Raw genomic sequence first — 15,320 nt, forward strand, 5'->3', positions numbered from 1 at the left:
AACCCAAATAGAGACAACCCTGGAGATGGGCAACTTAGGAAAGAGATCAGTAGCTACAAATGCAAGTATCACCAACAGAATACAAGATACAGAAGAACTTCAGATGTAGAAGATAACATAGAAAATATTGACACATCAGACAGAGAAGATACAAAGTGTAAAAAGTTTCTAACCAAAAATATCCAGGAAATTTAGGACATGATGAAAAGATCAAATCTAACAATAATAGGAATAGAAGAGGGAAAAACAGTCCAGCTCAAATGGCCAGAAAACATCTTTAACAAAATTATAAAAGATAATTTCCCTAACCTAAAAAATGAGATGTCCATAAATGTACAAGAAGCCTACAGAACACCAAATAGATTGGAACAGAAAAGAAATCTTCCCATCACATAATAATCAAAACTCTAAATTCACAGAATAAATCAAGATTATTAAAAGATGTAAGAGAAAAGGGGCAAATAACATATAAAGGCAGACCTATCAAAATTATATCAGATGATCCTGGAAAGATATCATGTAGACCCAAAGAGAACACAAATGTAAGCCTGGGCTACTATACCCATCAAAACTCTCAAACATCATAGATGGAAAAACTAAGATTTTCATGACAACCCCAAATTTAAATGATCTTTCTACTAATCCAACACTACAGAAGATACTGCAAGGAAATCTCCAATACAAGGTGGATAACTATACCCAAGAAAAGACAAGAAATTAAGCATTTCACAACAAACAAAAAAGAAGAAAATCATAAACATAATACCCCCTGCAACAAAAATAACAGGAACTAATAATCATTTGTCTTTAATATCTCTTAACAACAATGGACTAAATTCCCAACTTAAAAGACAAAGGCTAATAAGATATATAAACAGGATCCAACATTTGGCTGCACATAAGAAACACACCTCAATGACAAAGATAGCCACTATTTCAGAGTAAAAGGCTGGGAAAACAAAAACTTTCCAAGATAATAGTCCCAAGAAACTAGCTGGAGTTGCCATTCTAATATTCATCCAATAGTTACCGAATTTCATTCAAAAGTTATCAAATGAGATAAGGAAGGACACTTCATATTCAACAAAGGAACAATCTACCAAGAGAAAGACTCAATTCTGAACATCTATGACCTGAATTCAAGGACACACAGATTTGTAAAGGAAAGTTTACTGAAGCTTGAAACACACATTTAACCTCACACAATAATAGTGGGAGATTTCAAGACACCACTCTCACCATTGGACATGTAATTGAAACAGAAACTAAACAGAAACACAGGGAAACTAACAGAAGTTATGAAACAAATGGATTTAACAAATATCTACAAAACATTTCACCCCAAAGGAAGAGAATATACATTTCTCTCAGCATCTCATAGAACCTTCTCTAAAACTGAACAAATTATTAGACATATAACAAGCCTCAACAGATATAAGAAGATTGCAATAATCCCATGCATTCTTTCAGTTCACCATGAACTAAGGCTAGACTTCAATACCAATAGAAACTACAGAAAGCCCACACAATTACAAAAACTGAACAACTTTCTGCTCAGTGATAACTCTGTCAGTGAAGAAATAAATAAATAAATAAAAGATTTCAACAATTCAATGAAAATGAAGACATATTATACCCAAAATTATGTGACTCAATGAAAGCTGTCTCAAGTGAAAAATTCTAAGCACTAAGTGCCTTCATAAAAAAATTAGAGACATCCCATATAAGGAAGATAAGAGCACACCTGAAAGCTATAGAACAGAAAGAAGCAAAGGAAGACAGCAGGGAATAATCAAACTCAGGGCTTAAATGAACCAGTTAGAAACAAAGTGAAAGATACAAAGAATCAACAAAAACAAGATCTTGTTCTTTGAAAAAAATCAACAACATAGATGAAACCTTAGCCAACATAATTAAAGGGCACAGAGGCAGTATCCAAATTAACAAAATCAGAAATGAAAAGGGAGATAGACCAAAGAAACCGAGGAAATTCAAAAAATCATCAGAACCCACTACAAAACCCTATAATCAACAAAACTGTAAACTATACATGAAATGATTTTTAGACAGATACAACATACCAAAGTTAAAGAAAGGTCAGATAAACTATCTATACAGTCCAGTAACACTTACAGAAGTTACAAATAGTCATTAAAACACACACACACACACACACACACACACACACACACACACACACACACACACACCAAAGCCACAAAGCCACAAAGCCCAGGGCCAGGTGTTTTTAGTGTAGAATTCTACCAGACCTTCAAAGAGCTAATTCCAATATACCCAAACTATTCTACAAAATACAAAAAGAAAGAATACTACCTAATTCATCTTAGGAAGCCACAGTTACACTGACACCTAAACCACATAAAGACTCAACAAAGAAAGAGATCTTCAGACAAATCTCATTCATGTATATCAATGCAAAAATACTCAATATATATTCTCAGACATCGAATCCAAGAACACATCAAACCATCATTCACAAGAATCAAGAAGACATCATCTCAGGGATGAAGAGATGGTCCAATATATAAAAATCCATCAATGTAATCCACTAAATAAAAATATTCAAAGAAGAAATTACATGACCAAATTATTAGATGCTGAAAAAGCTTTTGACAAAACCCAATACCTCCTCATGTTAAAAGACTTGAAGAGATCAGGAATTCAAGGCACATAACTTAAAATAATAAAACCACTATACAGCAAACCAACAGCCATTATCAAACTAAATGGAGAGAAGTTTAAAGCAATCCCACTAAAATGAGGGACAAGACAAGGCTGCCTACTCTCTCCCTGTCTATTCAAATAATGCTTGAAGTTCTAGCTAGAAAATTTAGAAGAACAAAAGAAGACCAAGTGGATACAAATTGGAAAGGAAGAAGTCTAGGTATCACTAATTTGTGGATGGCATGATAATATCCATAAGTGATCCTAAACATTATAGCAGACAACTTCTACAGAAAAAAAAAGTTCATCAAAGTGACTGGATATAAAACAAACTCAAAATATCAGTAGCCTTCCTTTATACAAACAATAAACAGGCTAAGAATGAAAATAGGGAAATAACACTCTTCATAAATAGTCTCAAATAATATAAAATAGCATGGTGTAACTCTAACCAAGAAAGTTAAATATCTGTATGATAATAATTTCAAGTCTCTGAAGAATGAATTATCAACTTTACATGGAAAAGTAAAAAAGTAAAAATAATAAAAGCAGGAGAGTGAAACCATTCACAACAATAAATGATCGCTGGGGGAATCACTATCCCTGAACTCAAGCTGTACTACAGAGCAATAGTAATAAAAGTCAGTGTGTTATTAGTACAGAAACAGACAGGTTGATTTATGGAATAGAATTAAAGACTCAGAAATAAACCCACATACCTGTGGTCACTTGATCTTTGACAAAGAAGCTAAAACTGTACCATGGAAAAAAAGAAACATCTAAAAAAAGTGGTGCTTGTCTAACTGGTAGTCTGCATGAAGAAATGCAAATTGATTCATAGTTATCTCCTTATACAAAGCTCAAGTCCAAGATGGTCCAGCATATCACAGGGACATCTGATTCACTATGTTCATAGCAAGTTTATTTTTTTAACATTTTTATTAGGTATTTTCCTCATTTACATTTCCAATGCTATCCCAAAAGTCCCCCATACCCCCCACTCCCCTAGCAATTTTATTTTTAACAACTAGAAACTGTAAATGGCCCACATGTCCCTCAACCAAAGAATGGATGCAGAAATATGGTTTAGCTATACAATGCAATAGTATTCAGCTATTTTATAAGAAGGAAATCATGAAATTTTTCAGACAACTGGGTGGATCAAGAAAATATCATCTTGAGTGATGTAATCCAAACCTAAAAGAATATACAGGTAATGTACTCACTGATAAGTGAATATTAGCCCAAAGTTCAGAATACCCATGGTGCACCTCACAGACCGTAGGAAGCTTAACAAGAAGAAAGTTCCAAGTGCAGGTACCTCAAACCAACTTAGAAAGAGGAGCAAAATAATCACAGGAGGTAGAGGGATGGAGGAGCCTGTGTTGGAGAGTGGGGAGACAGTCAAAATTTCTGACCCAGAATTGTTTCTGTCTTAAAGAACTGCAGGGACAAATATGGAGAAGAGACTGAAGGAAAGGCTGTCCAATGACATGCTCATCATGGGATCCATCTCATAGGGGTAGGGGGAAACCAAGGCCTGACACTATTACTAATGCTATCATGTGCTTACAGACTGGAGCCTGCTATGGCTGCCCTCTGAAATGCCCTATGAGCAGCTGACTGAGACAAATGCAGATACTTACACCCAACCATTAGAATGAAGTTGGGGTATGCAATGGTGTCAGCGTTTGGAAGCTGATTATGGGATGGATTCCCAGATATGGAGCTCTTGACTCTAGCTGCATATGTATCAAAAGATGGCCTAGTCCGCCATCACTGGAAAGAGAGGCCCATTGGACTTGCAAACTTTATATGCCCCGGTAAAGGGGAACGCCAGGACCAAAAAGTGGGAATGGGTGGGTAGAGGAGTAGGGGGAGGGTATGGGGGACTTTTGGGATAGCATTGGAAATGTAAATGAGGAAAATACCTAATAAAAATATTTAAAAATAAGAATGTAGTTGGGGGACCCCTATGGTTGAATTAAAGGACCCTGATACAGCTGTCTCATGTGACGCTATGCCAGTGCCTGGCAAATACAGAAGTGGATGTTCACAGTCAGCTATTGGATGGAACACAGGGTCCCCAATGGAGGAGCTAGAGAAAGTACCCAGTAGCTGAAGGGGTCTGCAACCCTATAGGTGGAACAACCATATGAACTAACCAGTACCCTCAGAGCTCATGTCTCTATCTGCATATGTAGCAGAAGATGGCCTAGTCAGCCATCATTGGGAAGAGAGGCCCTTGGTCTTGCAAACTTTATATGCCCCAGTACAGGGGAATGCCAGGGTCAAGAAGTGGGAGTGTATGGGTAGGGGAGCAGGGTGGGGGGAGAATATAGGGGACTTTCGGGATAGCATTTGAAATGTAAATGAAGAAAATATATAATAAAAAAATTGAAAAAAAAAGCTGAAGGTGAGGGTGACCCTATTGGAAGACCAGCAGTCTCAACTAACCAGGACCCCAGGGAGCTCCCAGAGACAGAGCCACTAACTGAGTGTACAGGGGCTTGTCTGAGGTTCCTGGCACATATATAGCATAAGTCTGCCTCATTTGGCTTCAGTGGGAGAAAATGTGCTTAGTCCTTGAGATACTTGAGGTCCAAGGGAGGGGGGAAGCCTGGTGGAGTGGGAGCACTTTCTGGGAGGCGGGGGTCAGGGGGAGGAATGGAACTGTGGGAGGGGGGTTGCAAGTGAAGGCAATGATTGGAATGTTAATTAAATCCAATCAAATAAGAAATACTAGCTTTCCAGCTAGGATATGGATTCAAAGTAACTTCTATGCATCTTGGCAAAAGTAAGAATCAAGTTTAAAAGAAAAATCGTGAAATACTGGCAACACACATCACAGGCTTACTGAGCAAAATCATGCACTATCTCTCAGCACCTACAAAAGGAATCACACATGCTAATGCTTTTATATGGGATTTCTGGACTTCATTAATATGACAGGATCAATTTCTATTTACTCAAATCATCAGTTTACAACAGTTTAGTATGGAAATTTAAGACTGGTAGATAGAGATACTAAGTGTTTCTGCATGATGCTGCTAAAATCTGGTATAATTCCTTATTCAGTGACAGATAACTAATGCAGAATTGGAGATCAGAAAGCATAATGCTATTGTAGCAAATGCCCAAGAGAGGGAAGTATGTTGGAAATTGGCATTGAGCAGCAGCTGAGAGGACTTTAGAAGATAAGTGTTAACAAAAGTCAAGATGCCTTGAACAGACCATCAGATGAATTTGGCACTTTGAAGAGGCAGCCAGTAAGAACTTTTAAAATGGGGAGAAAACTTTCTTGGAAAATGAAAGAAAAGAAATTCCTTTTATGTCATGGCATAAAATATAGACTCTCGCAATAATGGAGAAATCAGAAAGTGTAACTAATGAACTATGTGATGTAGCTGACATACCATCCCAGAGTATAGAAGAGGATTACTTCATCCTTGGAATTCATGTAAAAGTAAAAAGGCAATCATTTATAGATTTAATATTATTAGCTCTTAGAGATTGCAGTATTGCAATGTTTTCTACAGAATCATGCATCAGAACAGTGCAATGGAATAACCAACCAACCAACCAACCAATCAACCAATCAATCAACCAACCAATCAAACAAACAAACAAACAAACAAACAAACAAAAAACCCAGCAAGCAAACAAACAGAAAACCATTCAAAATATTAAGACCCATCCAAAAGAAAAAGAAAATCAAGATAATTATATCTGATAAAATGCTACTGTTGGAGTAGTCCAACTGAAAAGTGTTGTATGGTATCACAATAAATATTTTAGAAAGATACATGTGTCCTGTTAATTAAACACCCACTTTTCCATATTTCAGTTAGGCTTAGTTGTTTCAAATACATTTGGTGATGTGACAGGAAATCTGTTAAGTGTTTATAAACAAAAACTGATTAACTGATTAGGAATTCCAGAATGCTGCAAGGTTTTACGATTGACTATGCACAGCTGCTTCTTAGCCTCTACAGAAAAAGACACAAGAGTGTTGAAATGCCAGGGCACAAATGCTATATGTCCTCTGGGTCATTTGCAAGAGTGATCTCAACAAACAAAATTTCTCAGATCTCAGTAAATATGTAATTTCCTAGAAGCAGAATTTGATTACATTCTTACCCATCGAGGCATTCCTTGTAAATAAATTGTACTACTCTGGTTATCAGTCAGGTATATAACTACTATCCATTTTATACTTACAAATATAATTAAATATATATGTGCTTGCATATGTACACAGAAATATAAGCATTTGAGATAAGTCTATAATTTGCAAAACCAACATGATAGCTGTAATAGTCATTAAAGTTTGTCTTTATGTTTTTGAGTTGCTGGAAACCAAGAGCAGAAGACTCTTAACCTGAGATCCAATTATTCACCACCTCTAGTTCACTACTCTTAATCACAATACATAACAGTCAATTTTAAGAATCTTTTGTCCACATCATGATATATGGTTTCACTGTCACAATACTTGTGTCATATATCTTGAAAAATATCATCACATTCCCTTCCATTTACATATGAAATCAGATATGATTTTCTAGAAAATTTTAGACAAATTTGTTCGTTTTTTGACATTCTGTTTCAGAACTACCTTCACATGAGATTTAAAGTGATACTCATATGCAGAAAAAAAAACCACTGTAAAAGTGTGAACCAGTTTTCCTGATGACTGAGAAGTTATCAGACCTTTAGCAAATCATACACATAAAAGAGTATAATGCTACCAGTCACCTTTAAGATTGGAAAAGATAGGGTATTTCTATCCAGTTTTGAGATTTTAACATATCTCCTTCTCCAATATTTTCTTCCTAGTTGAGAATTTTGTTAATGAATGTGTAAGAAGTGAAAAACATAACAAAAAACCCCAAAATATATGTATATATACAAGTATATAGACTGCATCACTCACATTATATAGATATTACATATGTAATATATAAATTAAGTATCAGTTATGCATGAGATACCCATCTGTACATAATTTACATTAATGTATTATTTATAAAAGTGATATGTTTATTCATTTCAGTTGCTTAAAATGACTCAATTTCATTTAAAGGTACATTACCACTCAATTTTAGGATCTGTAATGTTTGTGATTTTGTTTGGTTCTAAATATATAATTGAAATATTTGTGTTTGAAAATAATAATCCTAGATAAGCTCCATAGAAATTTGGATTTTCAAGTATGCGATTGTGTACATATTCAAATTCTTTTCCATTCCTTTTTTATTGTTCTCTCTTTTTCTTGTGAATCTTACACTACTACATAGCATATTTGCACAGAATCAGGTAATATACTGTGAACATATGTCTCCAGACTGTTCTGACCAGCCATTTCTACAACCTCATCTTCCTATTATCTCTTTTGTTCTGCTGGACACCTTCCTTCCTGCTCCCATTTCATATATTCCTATATAATATTATTTATCTATAAAAGTATAGGAAGTACAAATGTAGGAGAACACTGGATCATAATCTATGTGTGCATATGACATCTGTATAAATCTATTAATTGATTAGCTCAAGAATCTTTTAAATGTTTATTTATGTATATGTGCATTGGTCTCTCTGTGTATGTAGTGTATATATACAAATGCTCATGCAGGGCAGGAGATTGCATTTGCTTTCCTGGAGTTGAAGTTACAAGCAGTTGTGAGACACCAAATATAAGTGCTGGAAACCAAGAGCAGAAGACTCTTAACCTGAGATCCAATTATTCACCACCTCTAGTTCACTACTCTTAATCACAATACATAACAGTCAATTTTAAGAATCTTATGTCCACATCATGATATATGGTTTCACTGTCACAATACATGCATCATATATCAGCAAAGACTTATTCTTTGATATTTATTTGATATCTCTTAGAAACCTGGTAATATAATAGGGATTAAAATTTAGTAGTTTACACATACAAATATATCTCATGGCTCTCTCGTAGTTTATTAATTAATAGTAGACTAGTTACCAATTTTAGAATTTCATAAAATGTATGTTTTTAAATGTGCATATACTCAACTGAGTAAATAATGATTAAATTTAGAGTGTTAATCTTATTCTTAGTCTTGATCAATTACCCTTTGATCACAGTCTGCTTTAACATTAAATATGGGTGAGATGATTTCTTGCCTTATCAATATTATCCCATAACCCTGAGGTCAAGAGCCCACATGTACAGGTAATATCATCTTCCAATGCCAACAATTTGACTGTCTGTACTCCTTGCTAGTACAGTGGTTGTATATTCAGTAGGGAGACTCCCATATCCCTTAAATGACCAATCTGGCTATCTGTATTCCTGGTTGTTTAACTTTCTATAAAGTCAGAATGGAAATCCATCAAAGTACTTTTTCAGGTTTACTATGTCCTTCGAATGTCTCACAATAATCAAGAAAATTCCTGACATATTTTTTGGTTTATTTTTAAAAACTATTTAGAAACTGAGAGAGAGAGAGAGAGAGAGAGTTCTTTAGACAAGGTTCGAGGATAGGATCTCAGGTCCTCTTGGAGCAGGCTCTTAAACTCACAGGAACTTCTTTACCACCAACTCCTCATTTAATAGTCTTAATATAAATTTAGCAATCAAACTTCTCAATCTTTCATATATTAACCATAATGTAAAATGAACACTCACACAACTGCTGAGTACCACCATTTGATTTTAATGAAATGTGTGAGAATGATGTTCCTTTACATACTGTTTCCTCAGAACTAAATCTTTCATCCCAGCTGGAGACATCATCCTTAAATTGACTGATGAAAGTGACCACATATAAGTGTTGTGCACTCACCTTGCAACACGGAACTATAGAGTTTCTGCATCTGTAAAGATTTCTGTCTTACTATCTGCTTTTATGAATGAAAGACATAAAATGCTTCTCATGTTAGGAGTCCCACAAAACCACAAAGCTAATGGCCATAATATGCATGAAGAAGGCATGGTGCAGACCCATGCATGCCCCATGCTTCCCACTTCAGTTTCTGTGATGTGAGCCTGATTAGTTGATTTTGTGAGCCCGGTTCTCCTGATGTAGCCCATCTCTCTGTCTCCTACAGTATTTGGGACCCAGTGAACACCTCCTATTTAAACACTCTCTCTGTATAACTGACCAGGATTTTTTTTTTCAATTGTGTTCTTAATCTTAGCTTCTCTGACTGTGGTGAGAAAAATCTCAATTTTATTTTAGTTTGCATATTTCTAATTGTTAAAAATAATGTACATTTTGAGATATTTCTTAATCATTTTTACTTCTTTCTAGGAGAGTTTTTTACTCTATTATATTGCATTTTTATTGTTTGAAAGTTTATTTCTTTCTCTTTAATCAGTTGATGGTTTCTTTAGTTGTTAGCTCAGTTTTATGAGCTCCCATTAGTAAATGGTCTGCCTTAACTCTTGAGGAAAAGGACCCTAGTTGGAAGTCCTCTTCTATATTTATATCCTGTAGCCTACTGCCTAGGTTTCTTCCACCAATCTCAGCATTTCAGGTTTTATATTAAAGCTTTTTGATCCATTTGGAGTTGGTTTGTATGCAGGATGATAGTGGGAGTCTATTTGCATTCTTTTGGATCTAGAGGAACTTATTCCCCCAACATTTGATAAACATGTTGAGTTTTCTCCGGAGTATTTTGCATCTTTGACAAATGTCAGGTGGCATTAGCTACTTGTACTTCTCTTTGAGAATTATCTTGCTCTACAGTTCTGCTTGTGTGCAAGAAAGACACAGTTTTCTTGCTGTAGTTCTGTAATATATCTTGGAATCTGGGATGGTAGTTCCTTCATTATTGTTATTTTAGCTTAGAACTGTTTGCCTATCTGGGGCCTTTTGGGATTCCATATGAATTTTATACATCTGATTGTTTGTTTCTGTGAAAACATGTGAAGATTTTGACAGTGATTGCATTTTGCTGGTAAATGTAACTTTGTAAATATGATCAAACAAAAGACTTTGGGCTATGGAGGACAGATTTTTTTCCAGCTTGTCCTGATAGGGAACAAAAGAAAACATGGTGCTCAAAGTATTAAGAAGATGAGGCCAAGCAAGGCAAACTGCATCTTGAATCATCAAACATATATTTACAAAGTTTAGACATTGGAAAAATAAATGGTCATTTATAAAGTTCATGTTAAATTCTATTCCATTGAGTTAGAAAAGACCCTGACAAAAATTTCATAATATTATAAGTAACTTTATATTTTCATACCAGCCATGTTCATAGTTGACCTAAATTTTCTGTGGCCCATGGGACCTGCCTTTTAGATACTGAGAAAAATGAAAGAAAAAGTTCTTCCTTATAACTTAATGAAGAAAGACAGTGCAGCTAACACACTGGCTGACTAAAATGTAAAGTAAAAATAAATTTTATTGCTCAAACTAAATTAATAATAGTTTTTACAGTACCAATTGGAATCTCATGAAGCCCAAATCTCAGTTTCATTTTCTTTATGTCTCAATAGTTATTCATAGATACTTTTTGAGGAGTTTAGCTTCTTCTCCTGAAGTAAACTTTGTAGTGCCTCCAATGTTTTCCTAGAGCCTCCTGCTGCTCCATCATCTGGGATTTCTGCTTATGCTTATGTAATGGAATAGTGGCTTCAAATACTTTCAGTTTTGAGATTCCTGCCCTTTTTTGCCAACTCTCTTGTTTTTGTTTGTTTTGATTTTAGTTTTGACAGAACTCAAGGGAATCGCTTACAGAGCCTTCTTTCCATTCTAAATTCATGTGACCATTTTAGAAGCTGCCCCCATATTCTCTTTCTCTTTGTCATTCACATCACCTTTCCAGATGCTAAGAACAATTTTTAGTTACTAATTCTCATACAGTCTTCATATGTAGCTGCTTCTTCTCATTAATGAAGTTTCTTTTTACAGCAAATAACAATCATCACAGAAAATCACATGTGGACACAATGCAGTCCAGTTTGAGTGGATACATCTACATCATAGCTTTTGCTTCTGTGGGCAAGAAACATTGTCGAGGGAGCAGAAAGCTTTTTAGAGCCAAAATACCGAAAGATCCTTTGTGAAAAAAACTAAGCTAAACAATGGGGATATCAATATAGATGCTAGTGCAGAAGTTGAAATTTCTACATCTGCAATGTGTCTCACACTTAGACAAAGAAATTCAGACATCTAATAGCTGCTGAGGATTTATCCAGCACAAAGTTATTAGTTCTGAAATCATATACACACACAATAACAATGGCTTCAAAAGATTGTTGGTATTTCTCTCATTCATATATATATATGTATATATATATATATATATATATACACACACATGTATATGTGTATATGTGCTATATATACATATATGTAGAACAATATCAAGGTGATTATTGACTTGAGACTAATAACAATAAAAGGAGTTGGAGGGAGGGGACTTGGGAGGGACTAAAGGGAGAAAAGGGAATGAGTAAAATGTTGTAATTATATTTTGATTAAATATATAAATATTAAGATAAATATAAGATAAAATTGTGGCCAGAAACATGGTAAAAATAGATCTAATATCTATCATATCTCTATCTCTCTATGCAAATCCTTAGATTATCCAACTATTTTGTATTTTCTGATTATTTTATTTTCTCATAATACAATGTGACAAAAATGAACAGAAGTTTTAAAATTAAGAAAGACATAATTACAATCCTTTTCACAAAGCATATAAATGTCCTGACTTTAATTTATGAAGCATAGCAAAATTTCATATAAAATTCTAGAGCAAGAAAATTGTAAATAATGTCAAAAATGTCTTCATAGCAGGATACTTCTACATGTATAAGTAAAAATTTCATAGTGCACCCCATCATTTGTGTAATTAATGGAAATAATTTATTTAGAGGAGAACGTTAGATCAATATCACTGTCATAGTTCTCTTTTTGAATGACTCTGGTTGTCAGTAAGAGCTTTACTGAAGTGAGAAAGCATTGACATAAATAATTATCAAGCCTGCTGGAGAACATTAGTTCTACACAATGAAATTAATAGAATCAAATTGAGTCATTTGATCTTAAAGTTATATGGGTGCTCTTATTTGTACACATGAAAATTAAAATGAGTGAAATCCACAATGCTAATATTGATAATACACTTTCTTTAAAATATAGCAGTGTGTGAAGAAAAGTTAAGACACAATCATTCACTTAGTCACCTACTAGTCAAAGTGGGTCTATTTTTGTAATTTAATATGTGCATACACAATTTTACTTGTACACACACACACACACACACACACACACACACACACACACACATATATATATATATATATATATATATATATTGTACATACTCAACTTTACTTGCACACATACATATATATGCATGTATATATATATATATATATATATATATATCTCCTTATGTTGGATAATTGACAACAATCTTAAAAAAGGCAAAACAGTTGAGACTTTTTGTACTTAACAATAGACATGCAAAAGTAGATGAGGTATGTCCCATGACCTTGTAGCCTTAAACCATCACAAAGATCTACAGACGAATAAGGAAGTCTTATCCAGGGAAGAACACATGAATTATCTAATAACAAATGGACTGACCTGAAAACATACATACAACTAACATTATACTGACCAATTTAGAAATATATTTGCACGTAATATCAGTGAATAAAAACATAATGCAATACCAGTGAATAAAAGCATTGGCTATGAATTGAAAGGAACAGGGGAAAATGTACAAGCAGCAAGGAAAAGAAAGAAATATTATAATTATATTATGATCCTAAAATATGTAGCAGGGGGATTAGGAACTGCAGATAGCCACTGGAGGATTCCAGACACTTGGGAATCATGAGACTCCCAGGATCCAGAAGCTGAATTGTGTACAAGGAAGGAAAGATAGAACCTGTAAAGACCACCTCTGTTAGGTAGGCATGGACCTTGGTAGAGGGATGCAGCCACACACCCATTTCAAAGTTTTTAAACCAGAAATATTCCTGTCCAAAGGAAAGACAGGGACAAAATTTGGAGCAGAATCTGAAGGAAAGGCCATCCAGGGACTGCCCCACCTGGGGATCCATCCTGTTTGCAGACACCAAACTCCTACACTGCTGTTGCTGCCAAGTGGCACTTGCTGAGAGGAACCTGGTGTGACTGCTCCCTGGGAGGTTCAGCCAGTACCAGACCAATGCATATGTGGATGCTCACAGCCAACCATCAAATTGAGCTCAGAAACCCAGGGAGGAGAGCTGGCAGAAGGACTGGAGAAGTGGAGGGTTATTGCATCCCCATAGGAAAAACATGTCAGCTGGCTGGACCACCCGGTGCTCCCAGGGACTAGACCACCAATCAAGGAGTGCACAGAGAGGGACTCATGGCTTCAGATAGATATGTAGCAGAGGGTGGCCTTGTCTGACATCAATAGGATGGGAAGCCCTTTGTCCTGTGGAGGTTTGATGCCTGCACAGTATATGGGGACGATGAAGATGCAGGATGAGAGAGGCTGAGCTTGTGGAGCAACACTCTAATAGAGGCAAAGGGGAAGTGGTAGAGGGCAGATATAAGATGGGGATTCTGGAGGGGTAACTGGGAAATGGGATACCATTTGAGATGTAAACAAATGGAATGATAAAAAAAACCAAAAAAACAAAAAACAAACAAACAAACAAAAAAATTACAATCCCAAATAAAAGGGGAAAACTTTAAAGTAGGAAATTAAATATCTTTCTTAAATAACGGATGTTAAGAACAGATATAAAATTAGAATTTAGGCTGTCAGAGTACTATTCACTCTTTTGGACTGTGATGCATAAGAAATTTTTATAGCCCTGGGAACAGGAGGCATGAACTGCCCACATAGAGGAAGGACCTCAGGCTGTTACACTGAGCATGTGCTGGCTGGGGAAGGAAGAACTTCAGAAGTATTTGTGGCTTTGTCCCCTTGTTTGGTTCCTAAATGACTTAAAGATGACTTTATATTAAAAAATGTATCCATTCTCTAAATTATAGAACCTGGCCAAGTAGAGCAACTCTCCAAGGTAACAATTCCAAGAATGCCCTTGCTGGAGGAAAGGAATGCCAGAAGAAACTTCTGTCTCCTATTTCTTTGATGTTTCTTACTCAAAGTTTTCTAGAATCCACTGTGGCTGTGACAGAAACTGAGACCTGGAGAACACTAGGAGAGCTACCTGTAACTGTTCGGAGTAGCTTATAACCTTTCCATATGTCATTCATTTTCTGGTAGGAGTCTTTTAAATGGTCCCAGACAAGGAGCTGGATGAACACTCAAAGCCCCCTCTGTTGAGCTCTTTCCATCCTTCCTTCAGCTTAGCTCTCCCTTCCTGCATTTTAAGCTCCTATGAATCTGAAATATATATTTAAAAAAAAAAACACATGCCCCTTGTCTACCATAAATTTTATTCTTCAAATTATTTGAGAAGAACCAGAAGAGAATCCCCTGGCTTAGGGCTTACTTGGTGGTCAGAGCATGCCCAAGAACCTGGATCTGAGAAAAGCACCATTATAGAAGACACCCCAATATTCTCGTATCAGCAGCAGCAGCACCTAAAATATGTGGTCTAATGATTTCTCCACACCAAGCTCAGAAGACCATAGTACATGTGGAGATAGATTTCCTAAGAT

The sequence above is a fragment of the Mus musculus genome, chromosome 1 (genome assembly GCF_000001635.26).
Source record: "Mus musculus strain C57BL/6J chromosome 1, GRCm38.p6 C57BL/6J".
NCBI classification, from domain to species: Eukaryota; Metazoa; Chordata; class Mammalia; order Rodentia; family Muridae; genus Mus; species Mus musculus.